Here is an 11,332-nt window from a genome sequence, read left to right as displayed (position 1 = left end):
GATGCAAACGAGTTCCCATTAGGACTCTCGCTCTTTTCTACTTTTTTTTTTTTTTTCCAAAACACGTTCTCCTGCGTTGCTGATTTTTCAGACTGATCAATGACAAGAGAGGAAAACAAAAGACAAATGAAGGCATCTCCTGGCTGGCGAGCATATCACAAAAGTAAATAGAAAGGAATCGGGATTCTGGTACCACATAGAAAACGGGAATCCTGGGAGTTCTGATCAAGAGGTGGGGAAATCGGTCCCTTTAATGCGAAATGCAGCGGTCGAGGGACCCTGTGAAAGTCGGGTGAGTGTTTCCCGGGGACGCAGAGCTGAGTAGGCAAGACAGTGTTGGCCTGTGTCCAACAACGTTTATTATGCTTGGTTCCACCTGTTATCAGGTATTTGCCAGGTAACTTCACCACTACCAGCGTTGTCCGTCGATTATTGTCCGTTGTGAAATTTACTTTAGACATCTAACTCACACTGTGGTTGTGACGATTAAGCCGGGAAAAGAACGATTAGATGCGTTACTACAAAACGCCTGCCAGAAGATGTTGAAACAGTAAGGCTTACATGCGACGAGGTGGCCGAGTGGTTAAGGCGATGGACTGCTAATCCATTGTGCTCTGCACGCGTGGGTTCGAATCCCATCCTCGTCGGCTGGCTGAGCCTGTGAGGGGTGGCTCTTGTTTTGGCGAGGTAATTCGTTACTCGCTCAGTTGGGTGAAGTGAGTTAATTCCTTCTATTCCACCCGCTCCTTCCCGACTTCCTTAGCATTTTGTCATGGCTCTGAACTTTGTCAAACGATACATTTGACTAGTGTTTCATTCTCCTGTGAAATTTTCATTCCAAGTTTTGCTTAGCAGAGATTTTCCACTGAAGAATTAATTGAAGACCATAGAAAAACATTGCCAAATAAACTTAGAGGAGCTTATAGAGTTGTTTGGAGAAGGAAATGGCAACCCACTGCAGTGTTCTTGCCTGGAGAATCCCAGGGACGGTGGAGCCTGGTCGGCTGCCGTCCGTCTGTGGGGTCGCACAGAGTCGGACACGACTGAAGCGACTTAGCAGCAGCATAGAGTTGTTTATAGAGAAGTGTACATAAAATTATGGGTTATTTAAGGCATTATCAGGTGAATTTTATCTTTTGGGAATTTTTGTCTATTATCTTTTAACTTTAAAAGCAACCATTTCTAAGGATCCCTATCATTGACAGGGAAGAATATGTATCTCTTAGAGATATGACAAAACTAACAAGTACACACTACAGTATTCTCAGTTAAAGCTAAGTATTTCTCCCCGAGAAAAGGTAATAAAAATCTGGGCTTTCCCTGTTGGCCCAGCAGTTAAGACTCTTCACTTCCACTTCAGAGGGCACAGGTTTGATCCCTGGTCAAAGCACTAAGATCCCCACATGCCCTGTGATGCACTCCCCCCAAAGTAACATGCAGTTTCTACCTGTGACTTTCATCTTGACACACTTTGGGAGGAAAAAATACAGTGTATTTTTTCATTTTATTACTTATTTTATTTATTGCCATTTTGGAGTAAGTACTATATTCATATGATTCAAAAACTATAAAAATCTAAACAGCAAAGTTTTGTCACCAATTACCCTTCCCACCAGTAGCACATTATTGGCCCCAATGTGTCTTTCCAGAAACACAGTATGCATGTATAGTATTAAGCTCTCCAAGATACAATTATATTGAAGTATACTACAATATATGTTATGTTACAATGTTGTGTTAATTTCTACTGTACAGCAAAGTGATAGTTACATATGTATAGTCTTTTTATTCATATATTCTTTTCCATTATGGTGTATCGCAATATAGTTCCCTGTGCTGTACAGTAGGACCTTGTTGTTAACCATTCTATATATAATAGTTTGCCTCTGCTAACCCCAAACTCCCAATCCTTCCCTCCCCAATCCCCTGCCCTTGGCAATCATAAGTCTGTTCTCTATGTCTTTGAGTCCATTTCTATTTTGTAAATGAATTCATTTGTATCATATTTTAGAGTCCACATGTAAGTGATGTCATATAGCATTTGTCTTTCTCTTTCTGACTTACTTCACTTATGATAATCTCTAGTTCCATCTATGTTGGTCCAATGGCATTATTTTATTCTTTTTATGGGTGAGTAGTATTCCATTGTATATATGTACCACATCTTTAGCAATTCATCTGTTGATGGACATTTAGGTTGTTTCCATGTCTTGGCTATTGTGAATAGTACTGCTTTGAACATATGGGTGCATGTATCCAAAATATAATGTTCAATGAAAAAGAGCATAGTGCAAGACAATGTATATAATGCTACTTATTTTAAAAGGTAAATATATCTGCATATAAATATATACACCATTTTGCATGTGTGTGTCTATAGCTATAATATAAATGTCCAGGAGATAAGGTGTGTTCTAGGGTATAGTCCGGAGAAGGCAATGGCATCCCACTCCAGTACTCTTGCCTGGAAAATCCCATGGACAGAGGAGTCTGGTAGGCTGCAGTCCGTGGAGTCTCTAAGAGTCAGATATGACTGAGTGACTTCGCTTTCACTTTTCACTTTCCTGCATTGGAGAAGGAAATGACAACCCACTCCAATGTTCTTGCCTGGAGAATCCCAGGGATGGCGGAGCCTGGTGGCTGCCGTCTATGGGGTCGCACAGAGTCGGACACGACTGAAGCAACTTAGCAGCAGCAGCAGCAGCGTATAGTCATTTGTAAGATATTTTCCAATTTCCTCCATAGGGATTATATTAATTTATGCATATGTGCCTGCTAAGTCACTTCAGTTATGTCTGACTCTGTGTGACCCTATGCACTGTAGCCTATCAGGCTCCTCTATCCATGGGATTCTCAAGGCAAGAATACTGGAGTGGGTTGCCATGCCCTCCTCCAGGGGATCTTGCTGACATGGGGATGGGGAACGCGTCTCTTACATTTCCTGCATTGGGAACTAGGTTCTTTACCACTAGCCCCAACTGGGAAGCCCCCCAACCAAATAAGTAGAAAGGAGACCAGACCACATCTGCTCCTGCAGCCCTATAAGAGGAATTTTTATTTCAACTAGCATTGTCACAAATCATCTAAATGGAAGCAAAAGCACCCACAGCGAGAAGGAAATAGGAGTCCTGATTTCTCATAAGCTTGGTGGCTTTTGTTTATTACAGATTTTCCGGATATCCAGTGGCAGTTTATAAATTGGACTGATTAAAGATTTAATGGATTTTAGGGACTGGTGAAATTGAGCCTTCTGTGGTTTTAGGGTGGAACTCATTTGATTGTTTTCTTAGAATGAAAATTTTAAATGTCTAAATCAGAGGTCTCATATTGGATCACTGGATTAGCTTCTATGCAATCCAAGAGATTAGTTCAGCGGTTCTCAAAAGTGTGTTTCTCCCAAGCAACACCAGCACCATTGTCACCTGGAAACTTGTTAGAAATACAAACTCCAGGACTGGGGCCCAACAATTTGTGCTTGAACAAACTGTAATCCTGATAAATGCTAAAGTCTGAAACTCTAGTTTTATTCTGTTTTGTTTTGTTTTAAAACATGGTTATCCTAGTTGCTGTCCATCTTAGTAAAATCTTTTTTCCCCAAGACCCACATTTCTCCTGTCATTCCGGCATCAACATGAGTGTCTATCCTGATTTTTTCCCTGCTCTGCCAGGATTAATTGTTCTAACCCCTCCTCTACCCACACAGCTAGGACTCACAGAGCAAGCTAAGGTGGTGTTAAAGACACCTGCCAAAGACCACCAGGAGCAAACCTGACAAAATCAGTGTAATGAATTAATACAGCGACAGGATACTCCGGGAAACACCGCTCAACAAGAGAAGTGAGAGAAAACCTCCTTTATTAAGAACCTAGTTACTTCAGATGACTCTAAAGAGGCTCTAAGGGGAGTGAGAAGCGGGTCTGGGTTGATAGCTGTTTCTGAGGAGGCGTTAGAAGAAGCCCGGATTAATTGGGGATTAGGTATAGTCTTGAGGGTGGTTTTAGGTATTCCAGTAGTAGATGGGACGTAGCCGAGTGGGTCTGGGACATCGTAAGAAGGCAGTAATCACTCAAAGAGCGGACCGTGGTGGCTTATTACAGTTGCTGCTTGATCTTGGGGAAAACATTGATTCCTGTTTACTTTGCAGCTGGCATTACCTGTATCTTTCCTCCCAGCCAGATAACAGCAGCCATCCCCCCCTTTTTTGTTGTTCATTCGGAGTAGGTTTTCTTCCTTTCCATCTAGACAGGCTTTTACTCTTTCCGGGGAGGTTGCTTTGACTGTGGACTTTCAGGAGACTTCGGAGAGGAAGCAGGCCGAAACTTCCTCCTTTTAACCCCAGTCCAAAGCGCCTAAGAGAGGAGGCGCGGGAGAACGGCCCGCAGAGGGGGACGAACTTGCGCTCCCGCGTTCTCTGCCTGCTGCTGCTTTGAGGACTTTCCAGGCTAGGGTTGGGGTGGGGGTCGGTAAGGAAAGCAGAACAGAAGGCCGCCTGTCGAGAATTATCCCAGAGAACAGGGAGGTCGCTTCCCGCAGATGCCCCGCGGCGAAGAAAGCGCCCCTCGCTGGAGGTCGGCAGTAGGGTGTCAGATGAAACAACGCCCAGCTATATGTGAATTTCAGATAGACAATGAGCAATTTTTGTATACAAGTGTGGAAAACCTAGATAGTGGTTGCACATCCGTGAGCAGCCTTCGGGGCACAGCGGGCGGCGAGGAGGGTTCTTGACGATTCTGAGGCCAGAGAGCGTCTTATCTCAGGAAATCTCACTTTCCCTCCCTTTCCACCGGCTCCCCAGGAGTTTGTAAACTTCCAAGAGAAAATGCCCGTTTCTGACTTCTCCAGGGCTCGGGCCACTTGGGAATCACAGAAAGAAGCATTAAATGATGGCTTGAGAACTCCTTTGCTTTGAAATGTTAACTCTCTCCGTGAAGCTAAACGTATCCTTACGTCGGAAAGGGGTGTTACTCAAAAACGGGGAGGGGAAAAAAAGCAGGGTGGGGGCAGAAACGAGCTCCTCCTAGTCACTTAACCTAGAGGCAAAGTTAAACTGGACCCAAAAGTCGCTTCGAGATATGATATGAAGGATATGAACTCTGATCGTCAGATTCAAAGCCCAGAACACTAACCGTTACACAGTAGGACAGTTATCAGGTGGTGTTTGCGATGATGTTTAAGTGAAATGGACTGGCAGTCTTGGCTGCAGCTCCTGCGCTTCCACTGCCTTGGAGGAATCCCCCGACATGCGCCTTCTGGTCTCTCAGTCCCCCTTATTTGCTCCAGCTCTTTGGGTTCTTCATTCTCTTTGCGTCACCAGCTCCCGAGGACCTTCAAATAACCTGGTTAGAACGGCGCGTGCGTTGAAATGGTGAGTCTAGAGAAGATGCGTTGCCCCTTCCGCTCCAGTTTCATTCAGCCCAGAGGTTCGCGTTCTCTTTGGGGAGAGTTCCTGCAACTCTCTTGGTCGCAGAGCACAGTCCAGTGTGGAAGGAATGTTCATAATTTCAAATTCAGGTAAAACTAAAAGATACTACCCTAATCAACGCTATGCAGAGTAATTTTAAGGACCTGGATATGTGTATTTCTAGAAAATATAATATATGGAAATGACCCTAGAAGAAATAAAAAATCCGAACAGACCAGTTACAATTGAAGACATAAAGCTGTCAGCAAACTACCCTGAAAAAAACACACATAAGTTTCACAGATGAATTTTAATAAACTAGTTACAGAACAGATAATTCTAATGCATTTCAAACTGTTAAAATATAGAAAAAGAAGAAAATATTAGATCTTGGATGGGGTGGGGAACAAATAATGATCTTTAAACTAAAATTGATTACCAATAGTTGAAGGAACTGCTGAGGTGACATTTGGAAAACAGATTAAGAACGCAAGGTGTGTCTGCAAACAGAACACCATGCCTGGGCTGAGCATGCTTGCAAACAAGATGTTCTGCTAGGGAGCCTGCGCATAATGTCCCTAGTTAAGTGCTTCGCCTGCAAACAGGGAAGCACTCCATTCCTCGTTTCAGGAGGAGGGAGGACTTACACGGACAGGCTCCCTAGTTAGGTGACGCAGTGAGTTCCTAGCTCCTGGTATAACCAATCTGCTTGCTCAAAATGCAAAATTGTATCCTTGTATGGTCATAGAAAGATTGCTGCTGCCCCCTCCCTGCATTGCTGAATGGGAAGTATAAAATAAACCGCAATCTGTGTTGCGCAGATCTTTTTTCTCCTCCGGCCGGAGTTTTGTATGTCTGTCTTTTGTGTTATCTGTTTTGTCCATTTCGTTCGCAGCAAATAGTTCTTGGTAATAGTTCTAGTTCTTCCCTGGTGGTGCAGTGGATAAGATTTCACCTGCCAATGTGGGAACATAGTCTTGGGAAGATTCCACATGCCGAAGAGCAAAGGCCCCATGGACCACAACTACTGAGCAGAGACAAGACCCAGTGCAACCAAAAATCAATTAATTTAAAAAAGAAAACCACATGTTTTTTTTTATGCTGAATCCTAAATAAAATCAGAGTAAACAGAATCCAGCAGCACGTTAGAGGAGTAAAAATTTTTCTATGGTAAGATGGAGATGAGCATTAAAATTGTTTAAAATTTTAAAACTTTTAAATACAATTCACTGTATTAGCATATCTCATGAGAAACATCTACATTTAGTACTTTATTATGTTAACATCCATTTTTATAGATTAAACATTTAAATAAAAGAATAGATATTTCCTTAACCATGCTAAACATATCTAACTTACATCAACACCATCCTGCTTTCAGAGGAAACATCTTATGCCTTCTCTTTGAAGTTAGCAACATGTTAGAAAAATGTCCATTCTCATTACTATTATTTTATACTGCTCTGCAGGATCTAGACAATGCATTTAACGAGAAATAAGTTAGAAAAGAGTTAAAATTATATGAAGGTATCCAAGGATTTGTTTATAAAAGTAAATATAAAAATAAACGAGAAATCAATTGCCTTCACACACACAGAATGAAAGAAAAGATCTCTGTTTTCAATAGCAACAAAGATAAAACAGAGAAATAAATTTTTTCTATTTTGTTAAATTTATCCATTTGGTTTCTTTTTAAATTTCCATATATAAGTGATAATATAAAGTATCTTTCTCTGTCTAGCTTATTTCACTAAGCATAGTAGCATCTAGGTCCATCCACGTTTTTGAAATAGCATTTCATTCTTTTTATGGCTAAATAATATTCCATTGCATATATATACCACATCTTTATTCATTCACCTGTTAATTGACACTTAGACTGCTTCCACATCTTGACTATTATAAATAATGCTGCTATGAACATTTGTGTGCATGTATATTTTTGAATTAGTGTTTTTATTTTCTTTGGGTATATATCTAGGAATGGAATTGCTGGATCATATGGTAGTTCTTGGAGAAGGAAATAGCAGCCCACTCCAGTATTCTTGCCTGGAGAATCCCATGGACAGAGGAGCCTGGCAGGCTACAATCCATGGGGTCACAAGAGTCAGACACGACTTGATGACTAAACCACCATCACCATGGTAGTTCTATTTTTAGTTTTTGCGGCACCTCCATATTATTTTTCATAGTGGCTTCACCAATTTACATTCCCACCAACTGTGAAAAGAGTTCCTTTAATCCATATTTTCTCCAACATTTGTTATTTATACACTTTTTGAGGATAACCATTCTAACAGGTGTGAGATATCTCATTGTGATTTTCATTAACAACTGTTTAATGATTAGCAAGGTTGAGCATCTTTTCAGGTGCCTGTTGACCATCTGTATGTCTTCTTTGGGAAAATGTCTCTTCTGGTCTCCTGCTCATCTTTTAATCAGGTTGGGTTTTTTGGTTTCTTTAGTTTTGCTTTGAGTTAAATGAGCTACTTATATATTTGGGCACTGACCAGTTGTCAATCACATCATATACAAATGTTTTCTCTCATTCAGTAGGCTGTCTTTTTGTTTTGTTGAGAAATAAATTTAAGAGGAAAATACCAGATCAATAATAAGAAAACTTTAAATCTTGTTTACTGAAGCCAGACATGGAGAGAAAGTCATATCAATTTTCTCTACATGTTAGTGAAAGGGTTAATGGCTAGGCAGGTCGGCCTAGGGAGGCCAGTGGTCCCCAAGCCCCAGAAGGAGACAGACTCACAAGGGGCCAAACATTTTTGCTTGCATTCCTTTCTCCAGATTTAACCACTTAGCAGGCACCTTTAGTTCTGTGTTGCTATAAGGACAATGGGTTCTGCCTGAAAGTAACTTTTTTCCAAACTTGAGCTGCTAATTGCCCAACAAAATAATACATCTTACTCATGGAAAAGTTTTTCTTAAGTTATATTAATGAAACTATGTATATTGTTTAGAAGTCTGTTTTCTTTTGTTGTTGTTGTTGTTTTGTTTTAGAAGTCTGTTTTCCTTCAAGACTTATACAATGTATCTCACTCACAGAGGACTCCACTTGTGCAGATATGTATGTTGTGGGAGAGAGCTGCACCTGGTGCAACTCTGTCAGCCTTGAGATGTTTCTTTTATCTATGACTGACAGCTCACTAATGAATTTAAGATGCCTTGCAAAAACTGGCAAGGGGCGTACTCTCCTGCCCCTTCCAGTGCCTATTGTTGGAAGCTTTCTCTATCCCTGTTGCTTTAATAAAATCTTACCCAAAGCCCTGAGTGACAGAGACTGTCTTTGGTGCCAGAGTTAAATCTTCTTCCAAGGTCACAAATCCAGTAGCACTGTTCACCGTAAGCTATCATCTTGGGGGCTCATCTAGGATCCCAGGACAAAATGTCAGCTTTCATCTATCATTAGTCTAGGTGTTAATATAATGCCAATAAATATTAACGTAGAATTTTGTTTTCAAACTGGATAAATACCTTCAAAAGTTTGTGTGAAAAGTAAAAAAGCATTAGTAGACAGGAAAATTGAGAAAAGAAGAACAAGGAAGAACAAGCCTTTTTCAATGAAAAAAACATTATAGTATGAACAGGATAGAAAATCCAGAAGTAAGCACAAATATTTAAGAATTTGATAAAAATGGTATTTCAAGTCAGTGGAGAAAAGACAGATCACTCAATAAAGGGTACTGGGACATCTGGGTAGATCAGTTCAGTTCAGTCACTTAGTTGTGTCCGACTGTGCAACCCCATGGACTGCAGCACACCAGGCTTCCCTGTCCATCACCAACTCTGGAGCTTGCCCAAACTCATGTCTATCAACTCCGTGATGCCATCCAACCACCTCATCCTCTGTTCAATCTTTCCCAGCACGAGGGTCTTTTCCAGTGAGTCAATTCTTCCTATCAGATGGCCAAAATATTGGAGTTTCAGCTTCAGCATCAGTCTTTCCAATGAATATTCAGGACTGATTTCCTTTAGGAAGGATTGGTTGGATCTCCTTGCAGTCCAAGGGACTCTCAAGAATCATCTCCAACACCGCAGTTCAAAAGCATCAATTCTTCAGTGCTCAGCTTTCTTTATAGTCCAACTCTCACATCCATACATGACTAGTGGAAAAACAATAGCTTTGACTAGATGGACCTTTGTCAGCAAACTAATGTCTCTGTTTTTTAATATGTAGTCTAGGTTGGTCATAGCTTTTCTTCCAAGGAGCAAGCATCTTTTAATTTCAGGGCTGCTGTCACCATCTGCAGTGATTTTGGAGCCTCCCAAAATAAAGTCTTACTGTTTCCGTTGTTTCCCCATCTATTGGCCATGAAATAATGGGACCAGATGCCATGATCTTCATTTTCTGAATGTTGAGTTTTATGTCAGCTTTTTCACTCTACTCTTTCACTTTCAAGAGGCTTTTTAGTTCCTCTTCACTTTCTGCCATAAGAGTGGTATCATCTACATATCTGAGGATACTGATATTTCTCCCAGCAATCTTGATTCCAGTTTGTGGTTCATCCAGCACGGCATTTCACATAATATACTCTGCATCAATGTTAAATGAGCGGGGTGACAATATACAGTCTTGATGTACTCCTTGCCCAATTTGGGACCAGTGTATTGTTCCATGTCCAGTTCCAACTGTTGCTTCTTGACCTCCATACAGATTTCTCAGGAAGCAGGTCAGGTGGTCTGGTATTCCCATCTCTTTGAGAATTTGCCACAGTTTGTTTTGATCTACATAGTCAAAGGCTTTGGCATAATCAATAAAGCAGAAGTAGATGTTTTTCTGGAATTCTCTTGCTTTTTCGATGATCCAGTGGATGTTGGCAATTTGATCTCTGGTTCCTCTGCCTTTTCTAAATCCAGCTTGAATATCAGGAAGTTCACAGTTCATATATTTTTGAAGCCTGGCTTGGAGAATTTTGAGCATTATTTTGCTAGCATGTGAAATGAGTGCAGTTGTGCAGTAGTTTGAACATTCTTTGCCATTGCCCTTCTTTGGGATTGGAATGAAAACTGATGTCTGGTAGATAGACATCTGGAAAAAAAAAACAGTGCAATCCACATCTCATATTTTACAACTGAGTATGGTTCAAGAATTTAAATAGGAAAAAAATAAAGCTGTAAAAGTCCTAGAAAAAACCACATAAGAATTTTCTTTTATAGACTTGGCATGATGGATGCCTTTCTTGGCATCACAGAAAACATAAGGGATTAGTATATTGGCAAAAATCAAAAAGTTTGATGAAGATTGGGGGTGATATCACTTTCAGATAGTGTTAGAGAGCTGGAAATTTTCATAACTACTTTTGAAGGCAATTTAGTAGTCTATAATAAATGAATATTCTTTGACTCACAAATTCTACCTTTAGGAATTTATCCTACAGATATACTCATATATGTGTAAGATGATGTATATATAAAAATATTTAGTACAGTATTATTTATAAATAGAAGATATTTGGAAATAATCTAATTGCTCATCAATAGAAGACTGGCTAAATAAATCTATATGATAGAATATTATACAACTGTCAGAAACAAAGCGATCTATGCCTATGGTTATGGGAAAAACTCCAAAATTAAACAAGCAGAGGAGCTGTGTATATAATAACCTACTATCTGCATAAAATAATGGAGTTAAATTATAAATAAATAATTGCTTCTACATGTATAAAATATCTCTGAAAACCTACAAAAGAAATCAAGAGCTTTGGCTATTTCTAGGGAGTGAAATTAAATGACTAGAGGTAGGAGTAAGATGAAAATTTTTATTAAAAATTTCTTAAATTTGAGAATGTTTAAATAGACGACAGAGAGACGCTAGTACATATCCAGGATCTCTTATCCACAGTTCTACTCCTGCTGCTGCTAAGTTGCTTCAGTCATGTCTGACTCTGTGCACCCCATAGACGGCAGTCCACCAGG

General features: G+C 40.2%; 1 non-coding gene across 1 annotated transcript; it reads left to right on the top strand.

Moving 5' to 3' along the window:
• The first annotated feature begins 565 nt into the window (after positions 1-565).
• On the top strand, positions 566-647 carry TRNAS-GCU (transfer RNA serine (anticodon GCU)). Its single transcript has one exon. It is a non-coding gene; the product is annotated as a tRNA-Ser (tRNA).
• Positions 648-11,332: the final 10,685 nt, after the last annotated feature.

This window comes from Moschus berezovskii, chromosome 23, assembly GCF_049115385.1.
Source record: "Moschus berezovskii isolate FMDL1 chromosome 23, NW_MosBer_1.0, whole genome shotgun sequence".
Classification (NCBI taxonomy): Eukaryota; Metazoa; Chordata; class Mammalia; order Artiodactyla; family Moschidae; genus Moschus; species Moschus berezovskii.
The sequence above is the reverse complement of the archived record's forward strand: the minus strand, read 5'-3'. Positions and strand labels throughout refer to the sequence as shown.